General features: G+C 40.7%; 1 long non-coding RNA gene across 1 annotated transcript in view; it reads left to right on the forward strand.

Moving 5' to 3' along the window:
• Nucleotides 1-15,008, forward strand: part of LOC138171930 (uncharacterized) — a 615,043-nt gene extending 600,035 nt beyond the window's left edge. Inside the window, exon 2 of the long non-coding RNA XR_011171000.1 lies at nucleotides 14,571-15,008. This is a non-coding gene — a long non-coding RNA (uncharacterized lncRNA). The remainder of the gene's footprint in view (nucleotides 1-14,570) is intronic.
• The last annotated feature ends 345 nt before the right edge of the window (nucleotides 15,009-15,353 follow it).

Below are 15,353 nucleotides of genomic sequence, written 5' to 3' on the forward strand. Positions count from 1 at the left end.
AACCTTTAATAAACTTTGCTTTTCTTTGGCTGAGAGGAGACTTGTGTTGAATTCATTTGGCAGGACCCAGCGTGTTGGCATTTTGGGGTCTCAAGCACCCCTAACCTTTACATTTCCAGAGGCTGATCTCGTTTTTTCTAGGTCTAGCATTTCCTTTTGATGTTTCTTTATTGCTGACAGGTTCCTCTGATTCTTTTCAGCTCATATTCTACTGCAGCACAGGAGAATTCTATGTGGGGCACCTATATGCTGAGTGGCTGCCTCAGAGACCCAGGCCAAGGGCACTGGCCAATATTAGAGACATGCACTGAGGCAATTAATGAAGAGCTATCCATGTGCTGGGATTTTAAACAGGTGAGTTACTGGTTTCCCTCATTCTCTTACTTGGAACCTTAGATAAAAAATTAAGACATGATAGAAAAGGCAATGGGCAAAATTAGCACATTTCCCATTTTGGGACAGGAGAGTGAAATGGTAAAAGCTATATTTTAGAAATATTCAGTGCAGATTGAAACATACTATTTACTTTCTTTTTTTGTTTATTTCTTCTTTCTCATGGTTCATTCCATTGCTTATAATTCTTGTTTGCAACATAACTAATGTGAAAATATGTTTAACATGAATGTATATGTAGAGCCTATATCAGATTGCATGTCATCTTGGGGAGATGACATTTCCTTTTTTTGAAAAGGAAATATTCAGGGGAAGTGGTCTAACTACTTCTCAAGGCACCCATTCTTCTTTTGGATGTCTCTGATTATTGGAAGGTTTTTGTTGATGTCATGACTTCATTTCCTCTTTGCTGCTTCAATTGATTGCTGTGGATTCTTCCCTTTGGGAACAAACTGAACCAGTATAATCCATTTCCCAGATGATAGCCCTTCGATACTTAAACAGAGCTATCCTGACTCCCCCAAGGTTTTACTTTTCCAGGACAAATAGTTCCTTCAGCATAGACCCAAAAGCCTTTGCCATGTCCTCTTCTGAACTGTCTGATAGGGTATTGGGTAAATATTCTCTTCTGTAGTAGTGGAGCTCTACACCCACTCCCTGGGGCATCTACGTGGTACAGTGGAGAGAGCATCAGGCCTGGAGTCAGGAGGACCTAGGTTCAAATCTAACCTCAGATACTTACTAGGTGTGTTACCCCGAGCAAGTTATTTAACCCTGTTTGCCTCAGTTTCCTCATCTGTAAAATGAACTGGAGAAGGAAATGGAAAACTGCCCCAGCATCTTTGCCAAGAAAACCCCAAATGGGGTCACAAAGGGTCAGACAGCAACAACATTCATTCTCTATGCCAATAATTTCTAGTATGAAGTTGGTGCCATTGAACCATGTTGGGGTTCAGTTTGTCTTTACTAGACGATTTTTTTGTCAATTGATTAACTTCAGTGAGCCCTTACCCTCAGCATTCCCTCCCACTTGCTCCAAGTATAAAAGAATTGATACTTTTAATTCTGGGTAGGGGATTATGCTTCAGCATCAGAATTAGAATCAGATAAAATCTATATTTACTTTGTGATTCTGAACCCAGAAGGGCTGATGTCATCATGTAAACTTAACAATTTCAGATCTATTCCCCTAGCATAACAGTCTTTAAACTTTTTTTTTGATAGTATACCACCATTAGCAAAATAATTTTTGAACCTGCACCCCAAATATATATTTGTGTGTATATGACATATATACATATAGATGTGTGTGTTGAGGTTTAAGGTTTTAGGGGTACATGAGACCCCAGAATATCAACATGCTGGGTCCTGCCAAATGAATTTGACTCAAGCCTTCTCTCAGCCAAAGTAAAACAAAGTTTATTAAAGATTCGCTATAATGGGTAGACTCTTAAGGAGCCTAAGTATCTGTGATGCTTGTACCCGTGTTTCCCCGATAATAAGACACTGTCTTATTAATTTTTTTTGGACAGAAAAACACCAGAGGGCTTCTTTTCAGGGGAGGGCTTATTTTAATGAACATTGACAGCAATTTTAATAAACAGGTAAATGTGAACAAAAAAATGTACCTTTATTCAATAATGATCATGTCATCTTCTTCAACAACATCGTCATAAGTGTCCATACCCTGAATTCCGTCCTGGATGTCTTGCGCCTCCATTTCCTTCAGAAGAAGTGGACCCAATCTGTCATGTCCAGCAATATAGCTCTCTTTAAATGAATATGTCTTGTCCAGGTAACCTGCTCATAGTGCCTTGGCGACACAGCTGTCAGTAATTTTATCCCATGACTTCTTCACCCAAGTCACGACTTCTTGCAGACAGGGCTTCACAAAGTTTCCACGCTGATTTCTTTCCATTCTATTTTCAATGTGGTCATTGACTTCCATGCGCAAATGGTCCTTGAATGGCTTCTTTATTGCAATATCAAGGGTCTGGAGATAGGCAGTCATTCCTGCAGGAATCATTACTTGATCTATTCTTCTCTCTGCAAGGAAGTTGTTCATTTCTTTAGCGTGGTGAGTGCTGGCTGAATCCCAGACTATCAGACCTCTTTGGTTACCTCTCATAACAAGTGGCAGCATTAAATCAACCCACTTTCTTATAACGGCTTGTGTACACCAGGCTTTTTCGGTTTCAAGAACGTAAATGCCAGATACACATTCAATCTTATCTTTCTTGCCCTTACTGATGATTAGAGGTGTGGCTTTCTTTCCATCCAAACGAATTGCCAAAACACAGGTGACCCGTGCACTTTCATAGCCAGTGGTGGGAATGTAGGTTGACGTTGCACCCCTGTGATGAATTGTTGTTTGAGATCCTTGTCCCATAAATACTGCAGTTTCATCCATAGCAATCATATTGCAGGTTTGGTACTTGGAAATGTCGATCCTATCAATAAAGGACTTGAATGCAAGTGCACGTTTAATAACTTCAGCATCTTCCAGCTTAAACAGCGTTGTTGATCTTCTTAGGGACAGTTCATATTGTTGAAGGAAACCATCCAACCAGTGTTGTGATGCTTTGAATCCTTCTGAGACCATTTCAAACTCTGGTGCCATTGAAAGGGCAAATGCTTGAATATCAGCCCTGCGCACAACCAAGGCCTTTGCTCTCCTGTCAGCAATCCATTCACCAATGAGAATCTCCAAGTCAGGATATAAGGGCTGCCGACCTGATCCAGACCTGCGCTTTTTCCCTTTTCCCTCATCCACCTGTTGATTGAGGTTATTATAATCTGCTCTCTATTTTCTGACCATTCAAAGATCCAGAAGTTTTTCTTTACAGAAAACTGCAAGATTCTTGCCATGTGACTCCTCTACAATTGCTTTCTTATACTCAACAGTATAGCTCTTCCTTTTTGTACTCATGTCTGGGGGTCAAAACAGACAGGATAATAAAATTATGACCATCAGTCCTTTTCACTCCATCATACCCCCTGAGTTCTTCTTTTTTCCTCCATCATGCCCTTTTTATCCTCCATCATGCCCCCTCACTCCCACTTACATACCGGGTTTTTATTTTGTCCTGCCTCAGCTGTCCTCCGAGGCACTGCTCTCAATGGCGCCAGCAAGCAAATCACTGGGGAAGAACAGGATGACTCGCTCACTGCTGCAGCTCTGATTGGATTCAGCTCAGAGCTCGGTATGCGTTTCACGGGGGGGGGGGGGGGGGGGAACGGTGCATACAGAGGGTACCGTAATGTAGCGTGTAGCGCAGGGGATCACCTTCACTATAGTAGCAATCTCAATAGGGCTTATTTTCAGGGGAGGGCTTATTTTAGAGGAATCTTACACAGTAAGGTGAGGGCTTATTTTCGGGATAGGTCTTATTATCGGGGAAACACGGTATTGGACAAGGACCCAGAATGATCTGACACAAACTGAGTCTGCACTAGATTACTCTCAGCCCCTTCATGGAGGCAAGATGGATCTTACATGCAGAAAGACTGTGGGAGGATTTAGGGTTGGTCTAGAGGAGGGGTTTGGGGAGGCTCTTAAGGAGTCTAAAGAGGATCTTTGATGGAACTGAGGTCAGACTTCAGGGTGGGAAATAGGACTGCTGTGGAGGGCTAGGCTAGTTTAAGGGTGGCAGAGATTTGGGCAGAGCTATAATGAAAGGCTTATGGCCTCAGGCAAATGCCTCATCAAGTGGCAAGATTCTAACACTTCAAGGGGTTTCCCAGAGCCAGTGCCCCATCATATGCACACATAAATATATATAAATTACAGACGTGTACTACAGTATCAATCTGTTCTGTACATTATAAAATAAATACAAAAATAGAAATTAAAAAAGATGGGATAAAGAAACAAATGGTATCTTAAATTATTTTGTTTTATTTAAATGGTAAAATAAATAGATTTACTAAATATTATTAACAGTATTTTCAGTGAGAACAGCATGATTCAATATGCTTCATTTTAAAAGAGGTCACTTTATAGGATAGTCTTATAAATAGGAATTTTTTGTTAGTAAATAATTAGTAATTCAATTAATCTGATCTATATAACTAATTATAGAATGTTTTTAAGATTTTTTTATTGAAAAATACAGCATACAACAATCAAATAATATGATGTCAGTGAACATATAACAACTTTTCAGCAGGAAATATCTTCCAGTGTAGGTAGATATTCTTCACACACAATGAAAACAAAGCAGGAAAAGTGAATTGTCTCTGGTTTCAACTTAGCAGCAAGTTTTCAGTTAAAATTCATTCTCGTTATCTATGTGATTCTATGTAATGAATGGTATCACAACTTAATTTCATATTGATATTCGTATTAGCCTTGTTTTTGAATGAATATGAACAACATTATAGAGTGTAGGAAAGGCAGTAGGGCATAATAAAGCTGGAAAAGTAGTTTGGGTACAGGTTGGTAAAGGACTTTTATATTTGATTCTAGAGTCAATAGGAACCACTAAATTTTTCTTCATTGCAGTCATGATACAGTCAGGCTTGCCCTTTAGAAAAATCACTTTAGCAGCTTTAGGAGGATGGGCTGGAGTGAGGACAGATTTGAGGCAGGGAGACCAGTTAGAAGATGATTGCAATAGACCAGGTGGGAGATAATCAGGGCCTGAACTATAGTGGTGGCTGTGTGAGTAGAGAGAAGACAGAAATATCGTGGAGATGGAAAGGTTCAAGATTCGTCAACTACCTGGACATGTAAGGTGATGAAAGTAGGGAGCTGAGTGTGATACTGGGGTTGTGAACCCAGGTGACTGGTACCCTAGTAGTACTGCTAGAGCTGAGTAGGAAAATCTGGAAGAGTTGGAGGGAAAGCTAATGAAATATGATCTAAGATACAGATCATAATCCATCCATCCCCGCTTATCCTGTTAGAGCCATTCTTTCCCACCCAAAATGAAAAGAGGTGTGATGAGGTTCTTGGTCACCAGTCACTGACTTAGGAATACAAAGTTCCCCGCTCTGAGGGATATCTGCTATGTAGCAATTAGGTGATCTGGGAAATGGGGAGTAGCACATTTTCCCAGTGGCCCCAGCTGTAGTCTATTGTTGGATTATAACTACTGGCATAAAAGGGAGATGATTGGGAGCTTGCATACCTGTGGTAGGGGTGGCACAATGCTGGGTGATAAGAGAGAAGGCAGATATGGATGGCTGTCTGTGGGGAGGGTGCTATGTAATCCATCTTCGCACCCTTCAATCAGTTTGTAACAGACCCTTTGGAGTCATGCCACTTCCCTCCAGAATCTTAGTCCCCCACTTTGAACACATAGCCTCTGATCCCTTTGCCACAGATGCATTATACAATCTAGTTCAATATCCTTAATCATAGTCTGATGTTGAGAAATTTGTCTAGCAATTTGGGCATCTCTTTTAAAGTTATTGTAGAAGAGGCAGGAGGAGAATAGTATAGATAGAGGTATGGAAAGACTGGGTTAACAAGGCAATTAAGTCTTACTGCCTCTTCTTTCCCATCTAGGGGACAGCTGTTATCAGTCGGACCACCAAGAGGTGTCTTGAGATCAAGAAGAACTCTGCAGGTTTACATATCCTTGTCCTTCAGGAGTGCACTGGACAAATGTGAACTATCCAACATATTGTCAGAGATTGGGGAATTCTTGGAGCTGTAGGTATTGAGCCATTCAAGCAACTTGAACCTAGGAAGCTGGGATCTGGGAACAATTCTTTTTCAATGAGATGAAACTGCACTTTTTGCCTACTCAAAGTAGAGGGCATGTTGTGATTTAAAGTATCAATAATTTTCTCAAATATAGGTAATGGGATAAGACCATAGATTCAGGGCTAGAAGGAACCTTAGAATCATCCAATTCAATCCCCTCATTTTATAGATGAAGCAGTCGAAACTCAGAGACTTCAAGTGACAAACAGGTGACAAAACCAGCTTGAACCCAGGTTCTCTGACTCCACATACAGCATTTTTTCCCATTACATCATAATACAGAAAGGGAGAAATGGATTGTGAATGCCTTTAGATTCTACAGAGATATTTCTCTTTAGACATATCTTTGGGTACAGGAAGTACTGGAAGCCTCAGGAAGAAGAAAAATGTCCTGTTTTATTCCCATTTCTCCCCACTAAAAACCAAAACAAGACAAAACAAAAAGCACACAAACTGGCATTCCACACAGAGATGTGCTGGTAAATGTCTAACAACTGAATCTCTGAAAAATGTACACATGACACACTTTAAGTTTAACCTTAATTATTAACATTTTCTTCATCAATTTCTTAAGTCTAGACAATCAATAAAACAACAAATCAAGCCATGATTCATAGTATATGCCAATATCTGAATTGTAAATCTTCAAAATGAAAATTTAGCAATCAGCTCACAGTATCCTGAATGAGCTGGCTCCAACACACACTGGCTAGCTTCTCTAAAATAAACAACATTTTCCAATTGGGTGTATATATGTTTATTAGGGAAGGATTTGGGGCTTGGGGAGATGAGAGAGGGCCAAGAGAGTAAAAAAGTAAGAAGGCTGCTGTTATGTAGCTTTATCTGTGTGTGTGTGTTTAAGGTAAACTAGGAGCAGCTAGATGGTACAGGGGATAAAGCACCAGCCCTGGAATCAGGATGACCTGAGTTCAAATATGGCCTCAGATCTTGACACTTACTAGCTGCATGACCTTGGGCAAGTCATTTGATTGCCCACAAAAGAAAGAGAGAGAAAATTAAGGTAAACTAACAAACAATGGTCTAAGCATAACCAATTTATCAGTTAGGCTAGCAGTAACCAATAAATTGGGTCAATGCCTCAATGACGAAAGACCCTGAGGTAGGGTTCACCAGCCTTTATAAAGTTTTGAGAAGTATAGAGTTAAATAGGTGGGGAAGACAATGTAATTGGTTGTAGGGTGGACAGCATCATGGGGGTGGGGACAACATGATTGGTTGCATCAAAGAAAGCAGGCTAGCGAACACCACCCTTCTCTGACAATTAAGGAATATTAATTGTTTTATAGGATCCATATGCATATTGTAATCTTTGCTAGGGGATCAAAACTACCAGACTTGCTATTTCCTTGGAAGAGATAAAAACTCCCCTAATTGTACAAAAATAGGCAGGGACAGACAATATACCTTTTGGGAATATAAAGTTAACTTATAGCTTTAACTCAGAGGGAAAGCTAAATTCCTGAGCTTTACTCAAAGGCATAGTAAAGTGGCTTTAGGCAGAAGTAGACTCAATTATAAAATCAATACAGCAGAAACTCAAGGTAATATTAATTTTGATCTTTTTACATAAAAAAATCTGTGTAGTCTGTAGAATCTACATTTCCCTCCAGCTACAATTTTTATATTGTCTTCTAATCTTTGGGTCATGTATTAAGAAGTTCTGAACTTTCGTAGTAGGACTATGGCACCTGAGAGTGGAGCTGAAAGAGAAGCCATTTGTAATATGTTCTTTGGAGGACAACATTAATCAGCTTTTTTTTAATGATGAATCAAGCAGCCAGGCATTGTGACTGCATCTATTAGAATTTAGAATAGCCAAAGGAAGAATTTACTAACGGTGAGGTCCTGGAAAGGAAGTTTTTTTTTAAACAAGTCTTTAGAGCTCTTTGGTATACTGAATTACTGTACATCCATCAGATTATAATGATTGAGGTACAGAACTTCTCAAAGACAAAAGAATATTTTATATATATTGTAAATATTTCCTTTCTAGCTATAGAATAACCTAATTCAATTTCTGTAGCAGCAAGCACCCCAATCGTCCTCAGGGCTTGCTGCCCATACAGGTTCTTGGATCTGCTTTGTTAAAGGAAAGCAACTCAAAATGGGTTAACAAGCTTACTTTAATCAGTCAGACATATATCGTTTACCTTGTTCAGGAGAAAAGGTCAGCACCCTGAACCTCAAAGTATACAGGCATAATTATCAAGACAGAAACATCAAGTAGACAGATTTCCAAACTGTCCAATCATTACATCCATACCCAGTCAACATCTGGGTTTCCACATTCTGGGTTTTTCAAAGCCGGGGGACTCTCAACAACGGCTTCCCAGAATTCAGATCAAATCACAGAACACTTCTCAAAGTGAGTCCCAAAACAAAGCTACACATCAGGGCTTATATAGCCTTCTCCTGGCTCAGAGAATGTAACAACCTTATTGACCCACTGGCCAATCAAGAAGTATCTACTGAAAAACAAGCCTCCCCCACCCCAGGCTTCAGGTGCACATTAGCCTAGGGGCAGGGAAGATCTTTAAAATTTACATTCTTATTACAATTTCTCAAACTGAAATTCCAGGTAACATTTCTTAACTTCTATCTGAATGCTATGGAACATATAGCTTAACTGTAGAGTGGGCTCAGAAAATTCATGTGGTCTGTTAGTAGTTTCCTTTTTTGGTGCTTCTACATAAAAGGGATCCAAATTACATTGGCTTTTCCATCAGTATCTTATTTCAAACTCTGCATATCAGGCTCCCTGTGGGGCACTCTAAGGGATATATGCTCCCAACCTTCTAGAAGTTGAGGTCTGTTTCTTTCTTTCTTTCTTTTTTTTTTTTTTAACGAAATTGGGGTTAAGTAACTTGCTCAAGGTTACACGGCCAGGTGTTTCTGGGTGGGTGCTGAGTGTCTGAGCTCAGATTCCATCCCAGGTCATCCCGACTCTAAGGCCGGTGCTCTTACTCACTGTGCTACCTGGCCGCCCCCAAGGTCTGTGTTTCTTAAAAAGAGTGTTCTTACCCTTGATATGTGCCATGACAATGTGCCATAGAACAATGATGGATGGCCTTGGAGTTTGGGAATGCTTGATATGAATCTTATGTCAGATACTTATTAGCTCTGGGATCTTAGGCAAATCACTTCTCTCAACCTCAGTTTTCTCATCTGTAAAATAAAGGAGTTGCACTTAATGACCTTTAAGTTCCCTTCTAGTCCCAAATCTATAATCCTATGCTAAGAGTAGAGTTGATTGCCTCTAGGATCTTATTTTCCAAGAAATTTCATCAGGAGAGTTTCAATAAAGTGCAAACTGTGAAATATTTCCCAACCCGGTGGGTTTGTTGCCACCATGAAAGCAGTGGTCCAAGAAGCTTATTTTGGCTTGCTGGCAGTCCCTAAGAGTGAAAAATACTACTGAAGGAACTTTTAAATTATGGATTATGATGCCACTCTTTTTAAAGCATAGTTTCTGGTGGGGGGGTTTTGGGTGGGGGATGAATTTGCTATCAGGAAACTAGCAAGACGGCTATTGTTCAAACTAGTTTTTATTCTCTAAATACATGTAGCCTGAACAGTAAGGGAAAATAGTTTAGGGGAACACAAGGCAGTAGGAACTAACTTGCCTGGGATTTAATATTCCTAAAGGATGATACCAATTCATATGATGGAGGAGGATTATATACATGTATGTTCATGAATCCACAAATGGGATTGCTTACAAAAATGCACTGAGACACCATCAATGAATTCAGCGAGTAGATATTGACAACTTCTTAAGGACACAATGTACACACCTTGTTGGGTGATACAGAGTATACAAAAGAATTAAATGACGCTATGATTTTCCTTGCCCTTAAGGAGCATAGAGTGAGGAGTTTAGGTAGGCAAAAGTAATCTGCACAGAATAATTAAGATCTAAATGATGTAACCCTGAATATAGGAGGCAGTATTATAAACTGAAATGAATACTACGCTTATAATCAGATCTGGATTTAATTCTTTCATCTTCCACTTTCAAACCATGTAATCTTACACATGGAGGCAGCAAGGTGGCACAGTAGATAGGGTGCTGGGCTTGGAGTCAGAAAGACCAAAGCTCAAATCTGGCCTCAGACCCTTACTAGCTGTGTGACCCTGAGCAAGTCACTTACCCCTGTTTGCCTCAGTTTCTTCATCTGTAAAATGAGCTGGAGAAGGAAAGCTAACCTTCCCAGTATCTTTGCCAAGAAAACCCCAAATGGGGACACAAAGAGTCGGACAAAACTCAAAAACGACTGAACAATACCTATTCTCTATGCCAGTAATGTGTAGAATGAAATTGATGCCCTTCAACCATGTTGGGAATCAGTTTGTCCTTACTAGGCAATTTTTGTGTCAATTGATTAACCTCAGGTGAGCCATCATCCTCAGAATCCCTTCCCACTTGCTCTAGGTACAAAAGAATTGATACTTTGTCTGGGCACAGCTAGGTGGTATATAGAAAGCCAGGCCTTGATTCAGGAAGACTCATCTTTGTGAGTTCAAATCCAGCCCCAGACACTCACTAGCTGTCTGACTCTGGGCAGTTCATTTAACTCTGTTTGCCTCAGTTTCCTCATCTGTAAAAAATGAGCTGGAGAAGGAAATGGCAAACCACCTTGGTATCTTTGCCAAGAAAACTCCTAATGGGATCAGAAAGGGTCAGACACAATTGAAAAACAACAAAACCTTATACAAGTTATTTAACCCTTTGAGGCTTTATATCAGCATCTATAAAGCAGTGGTAAAACTACTTGTACTTCCTATTTTGTAGATTTCTTGTATCAACTGAGATAAGGTATATAAACTGTAAAATTCTATATAAATGCAACTAAGTACAACTAGCAATGGAAGAGATCAATTTGGACTGGAATCATTGGTATCATAGCTGTAAGGAAGTCTAGAATCTGAGGCTTGAGTGGAAACTGAAGTGGTAGAAAGACAGTGATGGGCAACCTCAATTTGGGAAGAAAAGAACTGGATAGTGGTTACTCCTAAGAAGTTTGAGCAATCAAAAGCCCAGGAATCTTCAGATGGTGGGGAAAGTCAGCTAGTTTCTGATTTGGGGGGGGAAATAAAGGACTTATAAAATGGTGATATGAAAGTTTTTGACTCAACCTAACTTGTTCAACCACTGTTTGTTTTTTAAGTAAGTAATGTATCAAATAAAATAAAATATTGACAATAGGGAAATAAAGAGAAACTCTCAAAAGGTAGTCTACCAAAAAAGAAGAAATATTTCTCACCTAGCTGCACTCCTTTGGGCTTATCCATCATTGCACCCAGAAACCTCATCAAAAAGGACTTTGGCATCCTACGAGATGGCATCAGTACCCTTTGGGCTCTCTGCCCCTCTGGTTGGAGGGCAAAACAAAGAGCTCCTTTCAAAGTCTCCATTTAAGGAGGACACCTAGACTATCCATCTCTTCATTTCCCACCAGGCTGCATTTCTTTTAATTTTTCCGCCTCATCAGATACCTTTTCTCCTTTTTTAGCCTGCTTTTTGTATTTTCTTCCCACATGAGGTTGTAAGCTTCTTTAGGGCAAAGTTTGTCTTTGCGTTCCATATTTTTATTTCCAGCTATTTTTATCCTCAGCACTTACCAGAGTGCCTGGAAAATAGTAAGTGCTTTATAAATGTGGACTTACTGACAAAGGGATATATTTCCTATTTTGCCAGTCCCTGCCCCAACTCCAGGCCTCACACAAAGGGTTCAAAGTGGCTGTTATCAGACCCTTGATCAGTTCCCCTATACTGAACCAGGGGCTAGGGGCCATTCACAGCAATGACTGCTGTCAAGTCCCTAATTGCTGCCCCTTCTATGGGTCAGAAACTCCAGTAGCTACACAGTTGAAAGAAATTTGCAAACAACAGCAAGTGGGGTAGTCCCAGGGGTGTGTTGAAGCCAGCTTGAACCTGTTCCCTGATGGTTAAATTTTCAGTTTAACATTTACACCTTGGAAATCAGCAGCAAATCTTGATTTATTGTTTTGTTGATTTTTCTAGACTTAAAGTGATGGAGAAAAAGTTGATGATGCTGATTAAATTTAAAAGTGTGTTGTACTTTTTTGGGGGACAGCGGAGAGGAAATTGGTTATTAAATATTACCAGCTATAGCAGTTACTCCTGTCAGATTCTGAAAATAAATGCTCAAAGAACCACAGCTATTATGTAACCACTGTTAACTCTGAAAATAAAACCAAAGAGTTAACAGTGGTTGTAAGCAAAAAAGAAAAAAATAAAGGGGGGGGAGAGGGGGACTATTTACACATGCCCTTAGGGTCTGCTCTGCTACTTAGGAGACCCAATGCAGTGAGACCAAGCCTTTCTACATACAGTATTAGCTAGACAAAGAAGCACACATTGAGCTGTAGCAGTGACAGTGAGGGGGTGATAGGTATAATGAAACAAGATTGATTCATAGCAGGGCTTCCAAACTAAAATGTGGTTTCTGCAGGTGCTTGTCCAAGCTCGGAGACCATCTGGGGCTAGTGTGAAACAATTTAGTGATTTTGCTGCAGCAGAGTTCATCCAGAAAGTGAGTGCACAGGATTGTTGTCATGCCAAGCCCAGGGCACAGCTTTCTTGCTGGGTCTTAGCTCTGGAAAATAGGGTGTCTCCTCATAGTAAAAAGAGAGAGATGGTTTTGGCATGGAGATCCTGACACACCTAAGAAGTGACTGAACCAGAGGTTTCCAACTTTCAACAGGGGAAAGCTCAGAGGTGAAGATTACACAGAAGGGGAAGAAAAGCAGTGGAAAATATTGAGGAAACAAATGAAAAGGCAAGGGGAAATTAATACAATGAATGAAGTAATTCAGTCAGTGAGAATAGGCTCCCAGGTTCAAACTCCAGAAAAGAGAATTGATTCTGCAATGGTTACAGATACAACCTCTGAAAAGAAAAAGATACAGAATGGGTAGGAAAGGGGAACTTGCTTTAAAGGAAGAAGGGGAACAAGCATTTATTAAGAAGCCACCATAGGGGGCGGCTAGGTGGCACAGTGAATAGAGCACTGGCCCTGGAGTCAGGAGGACCTGAGTTCAAATTCGGACTCACTTAACAACAAAAACTAGCCGTGTGACCTTGGGCAAGTCACTTAACCCCAATTGCCCTCCAAAAAGCAAAACAAACGACAAAAAAAAAAGAAGCCACCATAGGTCAGGCACTGTGTTAAGCACTTTACAAATCTTATCTCATTGGATCCTCACAAGCACCCTGGGAGAGGGGCTGTTGTTATCCTCATTTTACAGCTGAGGAAACTGAGGCAGGCAGAGAGAAAGTGACTTGCAGATGGTCACCAAGCAGGTTAGTGTTTGAAGTGGATTTGAATAAGGTTTTGCTGACTCTGGGCACAGTGCTATACCCACTGTACCACCTACTACCTCCTTGCTGTGTTCAAGGATTACATCTCACTATGGAGCAAACCTGTCTAATATTCACAACTTCTGTGAAGGAGCTATGAGCTAATCTCAAGTGAGTTCCCAAAACATAATCCTTATGCATGTTAAGTGGTGTACCTGATTACCTTCTGGGATTGCATTTTTCTGTACTCTTATCTGCTTTTCCTATCTCTCCCCTTAAGGAGCCTGGTGCCCTGTTATGCAAGCAGTTCATTCTCTGAATTAACCAATTGCTTTGGGTCACCAGGGTGTGATAGTAATGGCAATTAAAGATTCCCCTGTATTGGCTTGGTTTTCAAATTGATTGTATTAAAACCCAGAGTTTGTTAATCCCACCTGTGGGATGGGCTTGTTGATGTGAAAAGAAAGTCCTGAAGTGGGAGGAGCTGGTGATGTAGATTTGGAGAGACAAGAGAGAGGCGGAAGTTCTTTTTGGAAGCAGCACCTCGTGGAGAGAGAGAGACTAAGAGATTGCTGGTGGCCGCTTTGAATTGCCCTGGACTTTTGAGACCTGCCCCCTGAGCTGCCAAGGACTGAGGAGACATGGCTGTTTTGCTGGTACTTTGTCTGTCTGTTTTGATGTTATTTTGCCAGATTTGTCCACTGGTGAAAGACTGTCCTGTTGAAGAAGTCCTGGAACCTGGCATTTGGTTAAGAAGGCCTGAGACTGTCCTGCAGACAGAGAGTGAATACTGTCCACTGGTGAGGGACAGTACTGAGAGTGAATACTGTCCACTGGTGAGGGACAGTACTGTTGTTGCAGGGGTCTGGAGACTGTCCGGCAGACAGAATGAATACTGTCCACTGGTGAAGGACAGTGCTGTTGTTGCAGGGGTCTGGGAGCCTTTCTGTTGGTTCAGAAGCCCTGAAGAAGGATTTTCTTGTTGTATGTTTACAGAAATCCTGGGAGAGGGCTTTGCTAATGTGTTCAGGGGTTCTAGGACTGTTCTACAGACAGAGGATGAATTCATGAAGGGACTGGCAATGTATCTTATGGCCTTGCTAAGCCTTGTCTCTCCAGGAACTAAGATTGCTGAGAACTTGCCTCGTGTCAAGATGAAGAAAAGACCTCCATTTGGGTATTAAGTGCTGTGTTTAAACTTGATGTAACTCTGGGGTAGATTCAATTGTGATCCAGGGGTGGGGAACTTTTGACCTTTTTGTGTTCTATGGTTGAGCAAATGAATGTATTTTACTTATGTTTGGAAACTAATCTCCATTTGAGAAGAGGGGCTTTGTGGTGGACTTAATTAAGGTATAGCCTAGGGGTGGAGAAGTATTTGGAACCAAGACTTTGTAATTGATTGAATGATTGGAAAGTCCTGGGGTGGGGTAGGCCTTGGAGATTATTTAATCACACTTAGTAAATGCTGTATTTTGAATGATGTCATGTTTTGATCTTCTCTGTTCTTGGTTTGTCACTAAATAAAATAGAGAGCACCTATGCTGGTATTTCAAACCTGGGAAGTTGCCTTTGCTTGGTATTACATTACGAGGCCTTGCTTTGAGCTGTCTCCTGGGCCCTCAGGCTTCTTTGAAATTCTTCCAGCTTCACCCCATGGTCCCCACCAGGACCATGCAGGTAATGACCATTGGACCCCTGCTTAGTCTTTGCTGAAAGGTATTTAAAAAAGCTCACTTAGAGCCCCATATTGTAGTACTTGGTGGGTGAGTGGTGGTACATGAGAGAAGGAAGCCAATCTATATAACACTGCATGGGGATATGCTTTGAGTAATTCAGGGGTTACATGTGGTCTTTGCTCTAAACTCTAAGGCCCTTCTGATCAGTTCCTTTCTACTTAAG

The sequence above is a fragment of the Petaurus breviceps genome, unplaced genomic scaffold, assembly GCF_028583685.1.
Source record: "Petaurus breviceps papuanus isolate PSGF00001 unplaced genomic scaffold, PetGlider_PUasm1.0 470, whole genome shotgun sequence".
Lineage (NCBI taxonomy): Eukaryota > Metazoa > Chordata > Mammalia > Diprotodontia > Petauridae > Petaurus > Petaurus breviceps.